Here is a 19,403-nt window from a genome sequence, read left to right on the forward strand (position 1 = left end):
AGTTAGGGATACCTGTTATTTTAGTCTATTTTCTGCTGCTATAACAAAATACCTCAGACTGAGTAATTTATAAAGAAAATACATTTATTTGTCTCACGGTTCAGGAGGCCAGGAAGTCCAGGATCAAGGGGCTGCATCTGGTGAAGGCCTTCTAGCTGCATCATACCATGACAGAAGGCATCACACGGTGAGAGAGCCGGAGGAGAGAGTGCATGAGTCAGAGAGAGATTGGGGCTTGGAACTTCATTTTTATCAGGAACCCAGCCTCACAATAATGGCATTAATCCATTCACAGAAACACAGCCCCTCATGACCTTATCAATTCTTAAAGGCCCTACCTTTCAACACTGTTATAATGGCAATTTACACTTCAACATGAGTTTTGGAGGGGACATTAAAACCGTAGCACCTGTGCATCGGTTAGGATCTGTTCCTCGGCAAATAATGGCACACAACAAGGCTTAACACACCATTTACTTAATATGGATTCAGAGGCAGACAGCGCTGGGGTTGGGCAGGCACACCAACAATGCCAACAAGTACTTCACACTTTTCACCCTTCCTCATGATCCATAGTACGTGAGCTTTTGTCCTTGGGCTTCTTTTTTTTTTTTTTTTTAACGGAGTCTCACTCTGTCACCCAGGCTGGAATGCAGTGGTGCAGTCTCGGCTCACTGCAACCTCCACCTGCCAGGTTCAAGCAATTCTCCTGCCTCAGCCTCCCAAGTAGCTGGGACTACAGGCGTCTGTCACCACGCCCAGCTAATTTTTTATTTTTAGTAGAGGCGGGATTTCACATGTTGGCCAGGATGGTCTCAATATCCTGACCTTGTGATCTGCCCACCTCAACCTCCCAAAGTGTTGGGATTACAGGCATGAGCCACTGCGCCCAGCAGGGCTTCTTTATAGCCATCATATGCTCACACAGCAGTTGTCCAAAGGGAGGGAGAAAGAAGGCAAAAAGAGCTTTCTCTTTGCCCCACTCTCTCTTCTGTCAAGGAGAAAAATCTTTCCCTGAATCCCCCATAGAGTTCCCATTTGGGTTCATTGGCCAGAACTGGGTCACATGCACAACCCTAGAAAAAACACTGGCAAAACAAATGGGGTTAATATGATTAGCCTGAATCAATTACAATTCAACCCCTGAGGTCTCACACTGTTCAAAGGAAGACTTCACTGCTAAATGATGAAGACTTCACTATTAGCAAATGCCTTCAATCAGTCAAAAATTACATACTTGTCCCTAAAGACACCTATAAGTCCATTTTCAGCAAGTTAATACATTGAACAGGGACATGTAGTGAAGTAGAATGGAAATCAAAATACAAAAGATTGATAAAATATTAGCCTTGATAGTTGGAGCTTTAATAAAAGGCCAAACAAGCTTTATTCTTACTTTTAAGATAATTCTAAGTGTGTGATATTTACCATAAAGGCTTCATTAGTGAATGTTAGAGATTTATCATTTTCCTTTCATGTAATGAACTTTACCATTAGTGAATGACATTTGTTAAATTAAATCAACAAGTTCTCCAAGAAGAAACATGAAATTGTAAAGAAGTGTCTAAATGTTAATGTTGCAAGCCCATGAATAACCTTTAAGTTGTCTCTGCAGAGGCTAATTCATCATTAAATACGACCAGTATTGAGGATACCAGCACTGAGGATACCAGGAACACCTGTTTTCTATGAGATCACCACCATTATTCAGATTCTATACAAGAATTTTTCAACAACCTATTTATGAGTCTACCTAACCGTATCATCAAAAAGGACTTACCAAGTTCTTACTTAAATACAGCTATACTATTTCCCTGCTGTACCAAATCACAATCATATACACACACACACACATATATACACACACACACACATATATATACACACACATATATATACACACACACACATACACATATATACACACACACATACACATATATACACACACACACATATATATACACACACACATATATATACACACACACACATACACATATATACACACACACACATATATATACACACACACATATATATACACACACACACATACACATATATACACACACACATATATATACACACACACATATATATACACACACACACACATATATACACACACACATATATATACACACACACATATATATACACACACACACATACACATATATACACACACACACATATATACACACACACACATACATATATGTTTATTCTGGAAATTTTTTTTTTTCAGATGGAGTTTTGCTCTTGTCGCCCAGGCTGGAGTGCAGTGGCACGATCTCCACTCACTGCAACCTCCACCTTCTGGGTTCAAGTGATTCTCTTGCCTCTGCCTCCTAAATAGCTGGGATTATAGGTGTGCAACAACACGCCCGGCTAATTTTTGCATTTCTAATAGAGATGGGGTTTCATTATGTTGGCCAGGCTGGTCTCAAACTCCTGACCTCAGGTGATTCACCTGCCTCAGCCTCCCATAGTGCTGGGATTACAGGCATGAGCCACTGCGCCTGGTCTGGAAAGATTTTTTTTTCTAAGACAACTGGTGCTGACTCCCAGCAATCAACTTTTCCTCTTCTAGTTTCCTGCTGATCATTCATTTGGTAACTGCCCATAGCATTGCCTTCACTGAGCTCTGTGCCATCAGTTACAGGGGGTTCTCCTTAGAGAGGAGCAGAGTTGTCCCTCCGTGCTTTCCTGGAGCAGTCACATTCTCCACAGTCCTCAAATATCACATGGACTGTGGTTCACTTGGGTGTATTAAGTTGTTCTTGCATTGCTATAAAGAAATACCTGAGACTGGGTAATTTACAAAGAAAAGGGTTTTAATTGGCTCACGGTTCTGCAGGCTGTACAGGAAGCACGATACTGGCATCTGCTCGGTTCCTGGGGAGGCCTTGGGAAGTAAAATCACAGCAGAAGGCAAAGAGGGAGCAGGCACATCACATGGCCAGAGCAGGAGCAAGAGAGTGAGGGGGGAGATGCCACACACTTTTAAACAACCAGATCTCACAAGAACTCATCTTCAGGAAGACAGCACCAAGCCATGAGAGATCTGCCCCCGTGATCCCAACAGCTCCCACCAGGTCCCATCTTCAGCATTGGAGATTACATTTCAACATGAGATTTAGAGGAGAGAGATCTAAACTGTATCACTGAGCCATCCCTGTTTGGGTCTGTCCTCAGACAAAATGCTTCTGGAAAAGGAGCTCAGATCCTTTGTGTCCATATTTGTTTCACTCTGAAATATCCTCAGACTTGCCACAAAGCAACGGAAGCAAATGAAGGTTGTGCTGTCTCTTTCTGACGCCTCAGCTGATACGGCCTGCCCAGAGAATGAAACTCTACACTTCCTGCACATTTTCTTGATACAAATATAATATTGAAAAGAACAATAATTTATTTGTTTTCTTTTATTCAGAAAATGAAACACCTCTGACAAATCTGTAATGACCCTGAATTCTGGATGATGAAACTATGTGGTCTCATATTCCATGCTCTACTCTCCTGTGCTTTCACAAGCTTTTAATATAAACAGGGCCTTTGGCATCTCTAAGGTTCTTTTTTTCCCCCCAGTGGAAAACTAGCAGTTTTGAATTCCCACTACTCATTCAGAAAATACTTAAGCACTTACTATCTGCCAGGTGTTGAACAAGACACTCAACAAATGCCATCTCTAACCTGTTGGTAATGGTTGCTAACCATTTAGGCATTTTCTGCATTTTTCTGTTGAGGGAATGAATGCACAGAGAGCTTAATGAACCTGCTCAGGGTCCCACAGACAATAACTAGAGGTGCCAGAAACCCATATTACTGCCCAGTTTGGGTTTTAGTGTACTAACACTACTTCTAAGAATTGTGTCACTTTGTTCCTACGAAGGTCCCAAGAATACTAAATGGGGAAAGGAGAACCTCTTCAACAAATGACAATGGGAAAACTGCATACCCACATGCAAAAGAATAAAACTGGATCCTTATCTTCCATCATACACAAACCTCAAATCAAAATGGATTAAAGACTTAAACCTAAGACCAGAATCTGTAAAACTGCCTAGAAGAAACCAGAAGGGCAAAGCTCTATGATATTGGTCTGGGCAATGGTTTTTGGGAATGACCAAGAAAGCACAGGCAATAAAAACGCAAAAATAGACCAACAGGATCACATCAAACTAAAAAGATTCAGCAAAGCAAAGGAAACAATCAACATAATTATGAAACAACCTATAGAATGGGAGAAAATATTTGAAAACCATGTATCAGATAAAGGGTTAACATTGAAAATATGTAAGAAACACAAAAGACTCAATAGCAAGAAAACAACCTGATTTTTAAGTGGGCAAAGGACGAGAAAAGACATTTCTCAACATAAGAGATACAAATGGTCAATGAGTACATGAGAAATGCTTAACATCAGTAATCGTCAGAGGAATGTACGTTAAAATCACAATGAGATACCATCTCACACCTGTTAGAATGGTTGTATCAAAAAAATGAATGATAACAAGTGTTGGTGAGGATGTGGTGAAAAGGGAACCCTTGTATACGGTTGGTAGAAATGTAAATTAGTACAACCAGCATGGAAAACAATATGGAAGTTACTAAAACAAAATAAAAATAGAACTACCATGTGATCCAGCATTCCCTTTACTGGGTGTCTATCCAAAAAAAATTAAAATCAGTATATCAAAGAGACATCCACACTCCTATGTTCAATGCAGTATTATTCACAATAGCTAAAATATGAAATCAACCTAAGTATCTCTCAACAGATGAATGAATAAAGAAAATGTGGCATATATACACCACGGATTATTATTTAACCTTAAAAAGAGGGAAATCCTGTCACTTGCGACAACACGGATGAACCTGGAGGACATGACGTCAACTGAAATCAGCCAGGACAGAAACACAAATACTGCATGACCTCACTTATGTGTGGAATCTAAGAAAGTCTAACTCCAAGAAGCAGAGAATAGCATGGTGGTTACCAGAGACAGGGATGGGAGGGTTAGGGCGATGTTGGTCAAAGAATACAAAATATCTGCCAGACAGCAGAAATAAATTCAAGAGGTCTATTATACAACATGGTAATATAACTAACAACAATGTACTGTATTCTTAAAAATTTTAAATAAAAATATATAATTTTTTTTTTAATTGTGCCTCTTGGTAATACTTTGCCTTGCTTACGTGGCCCTTGCCTACAGTTAGCACATATCATTTTTATCCTGGAGCTCAGCGATACATTTGGTGTTTATAGAGTGGTGGCCTCGGGCTTCAGACACTTCCTGGTTACCGTCTTCATCAGGATCACTCATAACTTAGGCGACATTTCACTTTTAGTGTGTTTCAGTTGCCCCCAAGAGTACATCTCTGAGGCACAACCACTCACAAATTCAGAAAGGCAAAAAGCCCAAGAAGCATGGGGCAGCTAATTGCAGTTGAGAGACGGCAGCAGCCTTCCCTCTGGCGCCAGGACTGCTTATCCGAGGCTCTTCCCTCCCTCTCCCTGCTTGTTCTCAGTCCTGGGCTTTGCTCAGGATGACAATCGTAAACTCCACAACGATCCCATAAGCCCCACCAATGATCCCTCTTTTGCTCTACAACTTCTGCTCTGACATGTTGCAAATTTCCTGTCCCCTGCTCCAGTTCCTCTCTCATTTTCTGTACTCAGAACTCTCCCATTTCCTCTGTGCTGCCAACAAAATAAAACAAGAAAACCTCCCTCAAAAATCTGTCATTCTCTTGGACCAGCATTACCCTTAGTGTTTTGGACGATGAAAGCACAATTGTTTGTTGCACCTCTTTTGTTTTATTTTTTATTTTAATTGGCAAATAAAAGTTGTATACGTTTATGGTGGGGAGGTCGGGGAAAGGGGAGATGTTTGTCAAAGAGTGCAAAGTTTCAGTTAGATGGGAGGAATCAGTTCTGGTAATTTATTGCAAAACATGGTGACTATAGTTAATGTACTATGTATTTCAAAACATCTCAAAGAAAATATTTTAAGTGTTCTCACTACAAAGAAGTGATAAATATTTGAGATGCTGAACTTTTTAATACTTATATTCTTAAGTTTTTCAAGGCTTTTCTAATAAGTCTCGCATTCCCGCCCTTGGCAGTGTGAGATGGAAGATGATGTTGCAAGGGTGGCCGAGAAGCAGCTGGGCTGAGCTGTTAAAAGCACAGAGACCGGGGCCAGACTCCTCAGCCTGAAATCCTGCTTCCATCAAGCACTAGCTGGGTAATTTCAGGTAAGTTACTAGGCCCTTCTCTGTTTTGGTTTCTGTTTTATATAAAATTGGATTAGATATAGGAAGATAAAATGAGTTAATACTTGTAAAGTGCTTAGAACAGTGTCTGGCACATAGAAAGTATTACAAGTGTTTGTCAAATACATTTTTAAAAGAAGAAAAAAGAGAGAGATAGCTTTGAACTGTTCCAGAACCAGAAGAAACTGAGTTATTAATCCAGAGTTGGGGGTTGCTGAAGTGTTACTTTCTGTTACATGTGGAAGGGGCAAGTTACACCCCTTATCATGACATCAGGCTGTGAGGATGAAGAAAGGTAGCTGTGGTTGGACAGAGGGAGACAAGATTGGAGCCCCAGTGGTCTCACAGGGACACAAGGCAGCCACAAAAGGAAAAAATGAGGCAGAGCAGCCAGAAACCAAACCAGAAATGAGAAAAGAAAGAAAGTGTTGATAGATCGCTTCTGCCGACGGCTGGTTTCTAAGAAGCCATGTAACTGAAGTATCTTTTCAAATGGTTTACACACTCATTCTCTTTTCATTTACAACTTGTGTAAAATTAAACTATTTTTATTCATACTGTGGGTAAGTGCGGCTTAACAATGGGTCATGCCAGCACTTATTACTGCTAAGCTACCCCAAGCACAGCAAGATGCGTTTCAAACACATAATCTCATTTAAATACAGCAATATTGCAACAGAAATGTGGTCTGCATTTTGCCCATGAAGCACTGGAGGCCCAGGAAGGTCATAACCTCTCTCAAAGTCAGAGGGCTAGTCAGAGCAGAGCTGAAATCCAACTCATAGCCACCTGCCTCCACAGTGCACTCGCAACTGCTCTGCGAGACTCTACATCTTAAGGTCTTATGTAGCAAGTGCTGCGAAGTGGGAAGAGCTCTAGATTAGGAGGTAGGTGGGTTGCCCTTGGCTCCTGCTGGGCCATAAATCAGCTACTCACTTTGTATTTGAATCAGAGCAAGAAAATTCTGAGACTGTGCCTGTCATGTTCAAGATAGAAATTGTGCAACTCTGTAAAGATGAGCAAGAGTTTTGATTTATTTTTATCATATTTTATTTAGTATCTGATTTTGCCAAGTAAGGAAAACTTTAACCTGGAGGCGAGTGAGTGTTAGTTACGAGGCGAAAATGAGGAATTAGTTCAATCAGAAATGATAAAGTAGTTCAGTGGAGAACTATAAGAAGCAAATTCTCATTTCCTCATGGCTACACAGAGAATACTGTTTCAGAGTCAATCAAGATGAAAATTAAACATGGGACTTCCCAGGAAACTGTCTCATGAATTACCAAAGGAGATGAAGCAAGAGGGCAGTGGGTCTGTGGCTGTTGTCGCCTGTGTGCACCGGGGCCCTCCGCTAGGGGGCAGCACCCCACCCTCCCTGCTCTCCTCCAGCTCCTCAGCAGGTGCAACCCCGCGCAGTGTACGGAACTCACTTCAGTTCACAGGGGAGAAATTAATATCCCCTTTAGCCCACATATAAAACCCTATTCTTCCATCTGGCTTTGATAAGTCATAAAGCCGGTATTTTGATCGTTCCCAGGCTTCTATATGTCTCTTAATTGGCTCTGACCTCAGGAAAAAAAGAGATGACTGTTAACAGTAGCAACAACTAACACATGATTTATGCTAAATTGCGCCCTTGAACTTGGCTTCTTGCAACATGCATATTGATTTAAGTATATGTTAGCAAAATGAATTTTATTGGCTATTTTAAATACAAAAGAAAATGCAAAATGTGTCCATTTCTGACTCCCTGAGTAATCCCAAGGAATATTCTGAAACTGTATAACATTTATACTGCTGTTCATCAACGTTAGTAGTTCATCTCATCACTCGGTTCTAATGAAGGTCTAGGTCCTTGTGCTGATTTTTATTTCAGTGAATTTTAGAAGTTCCTGTGCCCTTTCTTTTTCCCAGTAATGTGTTGGTGGTATTCTGCTGATGTCTAATTATCCTTTCAGCATTCTTCTTTGAGAGGAGCAATGTTGCTGTAGTTTTTCTAACAGACCATTTAAATGGTCATCTCTTTTAAAACTGACATTTTTTTTTACTCTGTTGATTTAAGTGCAAATACTTGAATATACTTTGAGAAAGCATCATTGCAGACTCTGAGGGCTTGTGTGCCAGCCGGGGTTGATCACAAACAGCAGAGTAAGGCCTCCCCATAAGACCTCAACCCTGTTTTGGGAATGGTTATGATGATAAACCATTCTGGGCATTCTCACTCTGCCTAATTAGGAATTCATATTTATTTATCTGACAGACACTGGTCCCAGCTGCTCTCAAGTGTCCTCCCTACTAAGCACAAATTAATTGAATGGGTCAACCTTATCAAGACCATGTGCATAACGGGAAATGGGAATGGGCCACTAAGTAGCATCTAGGAAAAGATTTATTGGGCTGTGCTATTAAGTTTTTTAAGATTAAATCCATCTATTTAACACCTGACAAAATCTTCAAAAGATCAAATAAGAAGCACAAATGCTACTGGCAAAAGCAGCCACCATAGAACCTGAAACTACTTATGATCGTAAAGGTAGTAAGCAGCTACCAAAACAGACTTTCTAACTATTTCTGAGATTCTTCGATATGAATAGAATTCTGGCAAACTAAACTTTCTTGTTAGTTAGACAGCACTCCCTGCTATTTGTATACTTAGCATCACCCACTCAAGCCAGTTTTGCAAGATGTTTCTGTTTTAAGTTCCTGTCCAGGAGAAACTAGATGGATCTTAAACAGAAAGTGGAGACACAGAAATATGAAATAGCATTTTAAAGGAATATGCATATAAATTCAATGTATATACAATGGATGCAAGACATATATGTCTCCCTTACCAGAATTAATCAAATAAACAGGCACAAAAGTAGTCTTGTTCTTTTTATTTCCCTTCTTTCAATAACAATTTCCTCCTCTTGTTACAGGTAGTGTTAGTTCGTGACATTTAATTCCTTAAATATATCAATAACACATTTTAAAAATGAGTATTCAATTATTAAACAACAAGAAAAAAGGAAGGAAAAAATTAAAAGCCTATGTGACTTTAAAGAATTTAATTCCTTCTTGAGTCTATTTGATTACATTCAATCATATAGTCCCTGTGCGGAAATAATTCTGAGGAAGTAATCCAGGCAGTGTTTCCCAGCTGATTCAATTTAGTTAATAACTGGAGTTGTCAATCAATCAATCAAATACCAATTAATTCATAAGGCTGCTGGAAAGAAAGTTTAGGGAAAATTTTATATTCTACCTTGGGAAGTATATTTACATTATCAATGTTTGTATTAGTCTCATGTATGTTTCCTGTTATTTTTTAATCTTCACCTTTGATTAATTTCTTATTTATTAAACTGCCTTCTAATCTCATCAGTTGCACAAGTCAATATCCAGTGTTGCCTAGTGTCTGATGAGTTCAACTTCGGGATAGCTACTGCTCTGCTGTGTTTCATGTCTTAAGAGAAACAAGATCTATCGCTCATCAGAACTGCAACCAGAGAGAATTCTTCAGAGTACTCATTTGAAAACTCTATGTAGCATGATGAATAATGTTTTTCATAATGTTTTTATAACCATAAACCCAAATTTCATAATGTTGCCTCTTGTAGGGTTTGTCAATTCAAGCTTTACATTCCAAGTTCACTACAAGAAAAACAATGCATTAAAAGACAAAAACAAGGCAGTTCAGGTTCTCTGTAACTGACCAGGGTAAGCAGGGGTAAGCTCTCAGATACTTTGTATCTTTACATTCTCTCTTTTCATAAGTTTTACCATATATATTTCACATAAATTTTTGGAAAAGTGTTTCTCCTGCTAGCAGAGTTAGCCACTTATTGATGCTCAGCTCCAAATTCACCCTTTTTGCTTGCTCTGTGAAAATGGTTCTGAGCCACTTGAATATTTTCGCTTTGCTAACTGTTACGATGTTACGTTTTGTCAGTAAAGGCCACTGGTGAGATACTGCAGGAGTGTTTTGCTTCCTGCTCTAGACAGGTTCCTGCAGGGCAGGCAGCTCACCCATACCCCTAGGCTCCTGCAGGGCAGGGCAGCCAGGGGTGCCTGGCACCCAACAGCCACCTCCTGCAGTCTCTCTTGGGCACTGGGGGCAAAGGCTCAGTGCCTCCGGGGGAATACATTCCCACAAACAGCTTCCCTTGTCACCTTAGAAGGAATATCTCCAGTGAGTTCCAGAGGGTGGATTTCCAGCAAGTCCTGCCAGTGCCTCACCACAGTGACCTGTCTGCCATCCAGTGACACAGGGTTGTGCCCTTCCAGTGAGGTCTGGCTCTCAGCCCAGCCCTTCCTCAGGTGTTCATCTCAGGCCTGGGGGAGTGGCAGCTCTTTCCAGCTGCTGTGTCAATATTCCTTAGAACCCTCTAGTTCTTATTAGCCAAACTCTCCTTACGCCAATCCCCTGTTACAGTTAATAATTCTTTATGTTCAGCTTTTCCTGTTCAAATTTCTGGATGATTTCTCTCTCCTAACTGATGCTTAGAATAACTAATAATGAGTAATGCTAAAGTCATATCACACTAACACCACTTACAATTAACCAAAGTTAACCAAAGGATAATCCTTACCTGTTATCTTTTTATTACTGTCACTATAATTTTATTTTAACACCAGGAAAAAAATTAAATTTTTGAAAATTTTAATTACATGTCAAATATTAGTGGTAAATACTTGTTATTTGAGTAATTGAAAAGGTAAACACTTAAGAATTTTTATTTTGTCAGAAACTGCAGCATGAGTTACACAAATATTAACTTATTTGGTTCTATTTTTTTAAAAAACTTCAAGGTATATTGTTGGTGCCCACTTTATAGACAAGGTAACTGAGCCTAGATGTTAAGTAACGTGCTCAAATTCACATACTCCATAAATGGTCAAGCCTAGATTCAAAGCCAGACTCTCCAGAGCTCCAGAGTTTTTTCTTAACACAACTCACAGAATCATGGCAGCTTCTGCGGAAAGTAATGAGTCAGTCATTTTCCGCATCAACACAACAGCAGTTGTGCTTCAGGTCCAGAGTTGCTTTCTCTCCTCCTTTGTTAATTTAATCTCATTCCTTGAATATATATGCAAATTAATAGGAACTCAAGTTTACAGCTATCTTGGACAACTCTAATCTCTTTTTTAGGGCGGGGGAGTTAGAGAAGTGGCAAACTTATATTTAAAAATAATACTGCTTCACATTTTTCCTTTTCACATTTACATCTCTGTACTAACATAATTGCCTAGTGATCCCTAGTTGATAATGAAAAACCGATTTTATATGTTATCCATACATCCCCGTGGAAACAAACATTTCCTTTGATTCCCTATAAATAAAACATTCCCCTGAGGAAAAAACTGAGGAATCATCTTTTGGGTTGCTAAAATGTTCATAGGCCTTCCCATCTCTTACAGAGAAGATAAACATTGAAACCTTGTTTTAAAATGGCAAAATCCATAAAAATTAAAGACAAATATCCATAACTTGAAATTAAAATGAGAATTCTGTATTGCTGGGTTTGAATCTGACTAGTTCTTGGTCATTGTTAAATGCTTACTCACACGTCTCATAATACTGTCACTGAAAACTCAATCCAGAACTCAAGAGAACATCACAATGCCCCCTGAGAACGAAGAAAGGGTGAAGAGTGCATATTTCCTGTTACCTTTCTCTTTCCTAAGAGAACAATGACAAAACCATAGGAACTAGAGGATGGCTCAAGGAATTAAACATCTTTACGCAGAAGGAAGAAAAGAAACAAAACAAACACCTACTTGGCAAGGCCATCTTATCAAAACAGTCTAATATGCATAAAAACATCAATCCACTCAACATTCTCCCCAAGACAGCCGTGAGGAGGCAGGAGCTTTCTGATTTCCTCTGCTCTCCTCCACATAGCCTGTTCAATATCACTGAAACTTTTTCATTATTTTGAACTTGGAAATCACATTTTACTTTGTTCTTAGGGGAACAGCTGTAGATTCTCACACTCAAGCTTCAAAATGCTAAGCTAATGACTAGGCTAACTGAACTAGTGAACAAAACTGAGCACAACTCCTGCCTCATCCTCATTCCTCTGTCAGCCTTCAATAATTCTTTTCAGCAAAGCCAAGATAGGAGTAACGAATAGCCCCTTTCAAAAAACTGTTTTATATCTGCTGCTCACCTGCTTTTAAATGACTCAGAGCCATCCAATTTGAATTGCAAATCATGGGAAACGTTGCCAGGCTTTACTTGTAAAGCAGAACATACCTTATGTGCTCTCACATAATATAACAATAATTAGTCATTTAAAATCAACCAAGTGTTCTAGTTGTTTAAGAAGAATTTTATTCAATGACAATGTACATAATTTTAGAGACCAAACCACAGTGACTATGAAACATAAAATAGCTTAATCCAAGCTTCTACTATGATGTAGACATTTAGAAATGCTTTTAAAACCTGGTATCTAAAGTCTATTCAGAAAATTATACTCATATGCTTGAATACTCACCGTGTCTTACAATTTTTGATTAAAAGTAGCTTGTTTCCACCAAATGGATCCCACATTATTGGTGACCTATATGACAAAAGAAAAAAAATCAAGGTCAGAGGATAATTGAATGATGTGTAAGCTCAGCGCTCCATGGTTTATTACTGAAGTCTGGTTTCGTGCACTTCAAAATTTAACTCTGTGACCTGAGAGCTTAAGAGTAGAGCTGAAGTAACTTCAAAAGCATTAATTCTGCATGTTTTACATTAGAAATTCATAAGATTTTTCCAACCTTCCTCTTATGTGAGTCTGTTTTGTTTTGTTTTGTTTTTTAATGGAGAAAAACTCCCCAGATCTTCAAATATAATCAGCTCTCCACCAAGATGTTCTTTGTTTGTGCTGTGGTTTCTCATCTCCTTGGGGAAACCACAGCACCCCCATTTGAGGAATACAGTTGATCAAGTCGGGAGGCCAACAGCTGTCTTTGAAAGAACAGTCTAGTGCTCTGGTAAGTTTTATTTTTCAATATATTAGGTATCAATAATCCCCATTTTTAAAAGCTGTTCATAAGAGCAACAATCCACAGGGAGATAACCCAAAAATTAATCCACGTGTCCAACCAGAACAGTCAGGTGTAGGGTTCCTGACTGTTCTATCAGACACTGGCCTTACCTGAACACTCCCCACACACTGCACAGTCTGGGAGGCATGCCCTGCCTCCGAGGCTTCACAGGGAGCGCAGCGTCACCAAACTACTTCTGTGTCCTCAAATCCAGGAGGGAGTACCACATTTTCAAAGGAATGCTATCCAACAACTAGTTGTTTAACATTTTTCCATTTTCCGTGTCAAAAGCCTGGCCTGTCTTCTTAATCCCAGGGCCCAGCAGAGTGTCTGGCACATAGCAGAATGTTGAGGTTCAGGAGTTATGGACAGCTTCAGCCCCAATATAGGTGAGGTCTTGCAGAGGCTACCTAACTTCTGTAAGCCTCAGAGGACTGTTTTGAGGAGTAATGAGGTCATGTACAATGGCACTTGGTGACTATAATTATGTTTGCCCTTATCAATGACACCTTAAAGGAGCAGAGGACGCAAGCAAGATGGGGTGCCCCATACCCCAAGCTGAGGAGTTTGAACCTGGTCTCCCAGCTGTGACCCACCACTCCAGTCTGCCTAAGACAGAGGGGCCTCCCCTGGATGTGGGATTTCAATGCCACAAGTGGACCAGCCCTAAACAAACCAGGTTGGTGGGTCACCCTCAGTCCAGATAACAGTAAGATGGGGAAAATGTGTAGAATGGGGTCGAACTGTATGAAACTACTAAAATTTGACCATTTTCAATCTACCAAAATGGCAAAATTGTATGCCTTAACCAAATGATGACCAATTCCAAAAACAGTTCATCCGGCTGGGTGCGGTGGCTCACACCTCTAATCCCAGCACTTTGGGAGGCCAAGGCGGGTGGATCACGAGGTCAGGAGTTCAAGACCAGCCTGGCCAACATGGTGAAACTCTGGCTCTACTAAAAATACAAAAATTAGTTGGGTGTGGTGGCACGCACCTATAATCCCAGCTACTTGGGAAGCTGAAGCAGAACTGCTTGAACCTGGCAGAAGGTTGCAGTGAGCCGAAACAGCACCACTGCACTCCAGCCTGGGCAACAGAGCAAGACTCCGACTGGAAACAAACAAACAAACAAACAAAAAACAAAACTAGAAAATCCATGCGCTGTCGCCCAGAGTGCTAATTCGTCTTCCATAACACACCGGTAGTAACCATTCATTCTTTGTGCACTGCTGGTGCTGACATCTGAATTCTCTGGAATAATTTAAAGATGTACATCCTTGGTGGTGTGGCCCAGTTAATGGGGGAAAATAGTAAGAGCTATTTAAAGCATCCTCTTTTCCAGACCCTGCAGGCCTCAAATATGTTTTTTGGAAGGAAAGATCTGTCTTTGAACTTCCCAGCTAAACAAAAGCTAAAGTAGGATTTTCTGAAGGGGCAAGTGTTTAATAAGTGAGATGGGCAAACCTGGCCGGCTCCAGCAGATAGTGTCAAAGGGCCATTAGTTGAGGTCACATTCATAGAGCCTGTCAGGTGATTTTGATGCTCAACTCACACTGAATTTGGAGGCACTAACACTTCCCCTCTAGGTTGTCTTTTGAAATATGGTGCCTTGCCCACATGGACTTGGAATCCCTGGACTGTCTACACCACACACATGCATCAAACCAATGTCAATCAGTTTTAAGTTACAAAGAATCTGGCAAAAAAAGAAAGAAAGAAAGAAACACCACCTTTGTGAATCTCTCTTACAGCAAAATTGAAAAACACAGGAAGACGGGCAGCAACTGAACTTGAATTTTCAACTTCTTTTGATGTGATGTAAACAGCCAGAGTTTGCGGAGTTCACTTTTTCTGAAATTTAATTCTTGGCTTCCTTTGGGTAGAAGGCATTACAGTTGACATTCAACTGTAAAATGGATTTATGGTTTCCACAAATCATTCCCTGGGGCCTTTAAGCAACAGAAGCCCTGTGAAGCCATGAGGAACTGTGGCTCAGGCAATGGCTTGATGTGATACAGACTTCCAGTGGTCTCTGAGCTACCTGGAGCGTGAGAACAGGCGCCTGTGAGTGGCAGGGATTTGTGAGGCCTGGCCCTGTCTTCAGCTGATAAGCAGAAGACGCTTCATGGGTGTCCAGCCAACCCATCAGTTTTCATCACCAGTTATTAAAAAACCAGGGACAGGGCTGGGCATGGTGACTCACACCCGTAATCCCAGCACTTCGGGAGGCCGAGGTGGGTGAATCACGAGGTCAGGAGATCCAGACCAGCCTGGCCAGCATGATGAAACCCCGTCTCTACTAAAAATACAAAAAAATTAGCTGTGCGTGGTGGTGCACCCCTGTAGTCTCAACTACTCTGGAAGCTGAGGCAGGAGAATCGCTTGAATCAGGAAGGCAGAGGTTGCAATGAGCCAAAATCGTCCCACTGCACTCTAGCCTGGCAACGGAATGAGACTCTGTCTCAAAATTAATTAATTAATTAAAAATAAATAAATAACCAGGGACAGAGATCTTTCATGTGCAAAGGCCAGATGGCTTATCTGCTGCAACTTCATGCAGGCAACAGTGATTTCCAATTCTCACAAACACAAAATCCTTCACTTTGAAGCCAGCCCACAGCCATTTCCACCATTTTCTTTCCTTTCAGCAAATGTGTGCTGTCTTCTGTGTCTGCTTGTCTGCTCCCTGGATGTGTCACCTTGGAAGGTTTATTTATCTCCTCTGATCCCAGTCATTTTCCTGATTTGAAAAATACATCAGTGGATAGGAGAACATGTGAAGATTGAATGAACTAATGCAGTGAATAAACTTACAGTAACGACTGGCACAAAGTGAGTTTCCAATGAGAGATGGCGATATTATTCTTCTTCTATTCATGACTCTCTTTCAAGTTCAGTAATTCTAAACTTTTAAAATATAAGCTTTTTTATCATTGAGGTCTGGCAAGGCCAACAGATTAGGAGACAAGTGCCACTGAAGAGACAGTTCATTACTCACAGGTCCCAAGAGGACAGGGTGCACTACATGGGGGCAGTGCATAGAGGGAAGCGTCAGGGTCAGTCTGGAGGTGGGTGGGGGAGCAAAGCACGAGTAAGAGCCTTTACTGTGGTTTCCATGGGGAACACAGGCAAGGCAGGATACGCAGGCTTAGGACTGGCTGGTTTGAATCATTTCAGGGCTCTCAGGACTTAGGGGCTGTCCCTACCTGTCTGGTCCCTGTCCTGGGGTGATTAGGGAAGGGAACACTGGCCCAGAGTGTGAAACCCCAAAGAGGAGGTGGTGGGAGTAGGCTGTGGATTGGTTGTTTTGCATATGAAAGGCAAGCTCTCAGAGGAGTTGTGTGTGATCTCGGAATTAGCTACCCACTTCACACTTCATACCATCAAATTATGAAGAAAAGGCATGGTGAATACATAAACTCTCCTTCCATACCTCAGGAGACCTGCATATCTGAGTTCACATTAGGCTTCTCCTCACCCACCTTCACCCAAATCCTCAAAGCCATTACATAGGACCTCTTGCAAATATACGGTCTCCCAGATAGTAGAGGCCAGCTCAGGGCAAAACGAAACGCTCAGAAAAGTCTGTTGCTTTCTTCTTTCTGAAATCCAGAGGCACCAATCCTGCCATGGTTCACACCAACATTGAACCCTTGCCTAGAGGTGAAGTAAAAGACTGGCCTCCAAGAGTGACACATACAGAGAGTAAGGCAGGCCCAGCATTTATTTTTCAAGATATATTATTTCAAGATATTTCCCTTTAGTGAGATGTGGTAGTGATAGTTAATGATGGCTCCTCTTCCTGCTCAGAGTTCAGAAAGAATCCAGAAAGAGACAAAAACATCAGGTTTGCTGTGAGTGAAGCAGAACTGGAAACATTTTGCGTCTGGGGACATAATAGAGCATTTACATCCTCCCCTCCAATTGCCCTTTCCCACGGGCTGACAGACAGAGCACTGCAGACCTCTCCACAGGGAGGGAAGAAGGAAGTGTATGGCCCTGGATAGGCTGTTCTGGAAAAGAGATCACCCCAATGATAGGAGCCATCCGGTTCCAGCTCCTTCCCGCAGTTTCACATCTGACTCCATGCTCCCCTCCCTTGGGGATGATGAGTGCGGGGCAAGGAAAGGAGGGAAGCTAATTTTCCCTAAAACCTCAGAAAGAGAGGGACTTCTTTTTTATTAGCATGGGCCAACCTGGGATGATGGGGAGAGGAGAGAACAATGTTTCCTACAAATGCATGAGTACTTGGCCAGGCGCGGTGGCTCAAGCCTGTAATCCCAGCACTTTGGGAGGCCGAGACGGGTGGATCACGAGGTCAGGAGATCAAGACCATCCTGGCTAACATGGTGAAACCCCGCCTCTACTAAAATTACAAAAAAAAACTAGCCGGGCGAGGTGGCGGGCGCCTGTAGTCCCAGCTACTCGGGAGGCTGAGGCAGGAGAATGGCATAAACCTGGGAGGCGGAGCTTGCAGTGAGCTGAGATCCGGCCACTGCACTCCAACCTGGGCAACAGAGTGAGACTCCGTCTCAAAAAAAAAAAAAAAAAGTATGAGTACTTACTGAGGGCAGGGCTTTGGGCTGGGTCCTGCAGCTGCAGAGATCAATTAGGCAACTCTCCTTTCCTAACACTCATGGGCTGGCAGGGGAAAGAAAGGAGCCTTTGAAACAAGTCACGCTTGGCCACTGCAGTTCACATTTGGTGTGTATTAAAGGAGACAATGCTGTGGATATTCCAGATTTGTCTAATCTCACAGTTGCCTACTCCCACTTCCTGAGACCTCCAGCAGGATGGCTGTCCATCAACATACACACACACACACACACACACACACACACACACACACCTGATAGTCCACGGTGTAAACCAGGTTCTCCCAGAATCACAGAACGGCCATTTTAAAAAGCAACATTGAGGTCTTTTTATGTGCTGGTCTGCAGACATTCAAAGAAGTATTAAGTACAATGCTTGCCTTTTAGAAATGAAAGAAAATGTAAAACAAGATCAACATTATTTCTAAGGTAACCATGATACAGGCAAGTCTGTGGTAAATTTGTACAGAAAATGCAGGTAATCAGAAGAAGGAAAAACTATCAGAGACTGGCATCATGCACACAGGCTTCCTGGAGGAGTTGGGTCTCTGTCTAGACTTTGAAGAATGTGTCTAGACAGAGAAAGAGAAAATTTCCAAAGAAAAGAAACAGCTACTTGAAAATCCCTGGTACAGGAGGGTTAAAGGCACATGGGGAAGGCCTCAAAGTTGGGTAGTTATTTCATCAAGGCATGGGCAACATGTGAGTGTGGCTACTTCTCAGACTGTGGATAGCAGTTTGCTGGCTTTTCAAGGTCAGAAGGGACTTCCACTCTGCCAGCTGACAGCCTGATGACCTCCAATCTCTGGCCTCAGAGGGTGGGCACACTGGAGGAATACTTAACACATCTGAAGCCAGAGGAGAAAACACACAGAATCCTTCAATGACCCAAGCAAGGCTGAGTCTGGCAAAGACTTTGCAGTCAGATCCGCCAAGCTGTTGCATTTGCTACCTCAGGTGGCTGCTGTCACTGAGTCCCACTGGGCACAGAGACAATCCCATTGACACACTCCTGCCTCTCTTACAAGACAAGAATGGAAATGGCAGCACATGGTAGTCACCTCAAAACCACTTTCAAAAGGAGAGCCCGCACTGTTGTGTCCCCAGGACACCAGGGACTGCATGGGCACCTTTTCTCTGCTCCCCATCATCACCTAGGCAACCCACCTATCCTTCCTTGGTGAAGATGAGCCTCTACCTTTTGTGTATTCTCCCTTTGTGTTTTCGTCTCGCATGCCCTTCCTCATCTGAAGTCTTGTGTTGAGGACAAAGCAGCCTAAGACGACTGATGCAGTCTAATAAACTGCACCAAGACAAGTGCTCAGCAGCAAATCTATTTTCCCGGCAGTTGTAAGATGCAATCTCCTTGTTGTTGGAGGGTGTCATGCACAGGGCTGGGCTCCTCCAGTCTGCACATCCCCCAGAGCCTTGCAGTATGACAGCCTTCATTAGAAGAGAAACAAACCCCTGGACAAGATATTGCCACCCTGAAAA

General features: G+C 41.7%; 2 long non-coding RNA genes across 3 annotated transcripts in view; one reads left to right on the top strand and one right to left on the bottom strand.

Moving 5' to 3' along the window:
- Nucleotides 1–6,148: 6,148 nt before the first annotated feature.
- LOC108538390 (uncharacterized) lies at nt 6,149–16,101 on the top strand. Of its 2 annotated transcripts, none has more exons than XR_001888061.1 (4): nt 6,149–6,267; nt 13,090–13,257; nt 13,828–13,990; nt 15,963–16,101. It is a non-coding gene; the product is annotated as an uncharacterized LOC108538390 (long non-coding RNA). The 2 variants fall into 2 exon arrangements; XR_001888062.1 differs by lacking the exon at nt 15,963–16,101 and adding an exon at nt 15,066–15,180.
- LOC108538391 (uncharacterized) overlaps nt 11,089–19,403 on the bottom strand; it is a 105,682-nt gene continuing 97,367 nt past the window's right edge. Inside the window, exon 3 of the long non-coding RNA XR_001888063.1 lies at nt 11,089–12,836. This is a non-coding gene — a long non-coding RNA (uncharacterized LOC108538391). The remainder of the gene's footprint in view (nt 12,837–19,403) is intronic.

Source organism: Rhinopithecus bieti, unplaced genomic scaffold (assembly GCF_001698545.2).
Source record: "Rhinopithecus bieti isolate Rb0 unplaced genomic scaffold, ASM169854v2 scaffold_15501, whole genome shotgun sequence".
NCBI lineage: Eukaryota > Metazoa > Chordata > Mammalia > Primates > Cercopithecidae > Rhinopithecus > Rhinopithecus bieti.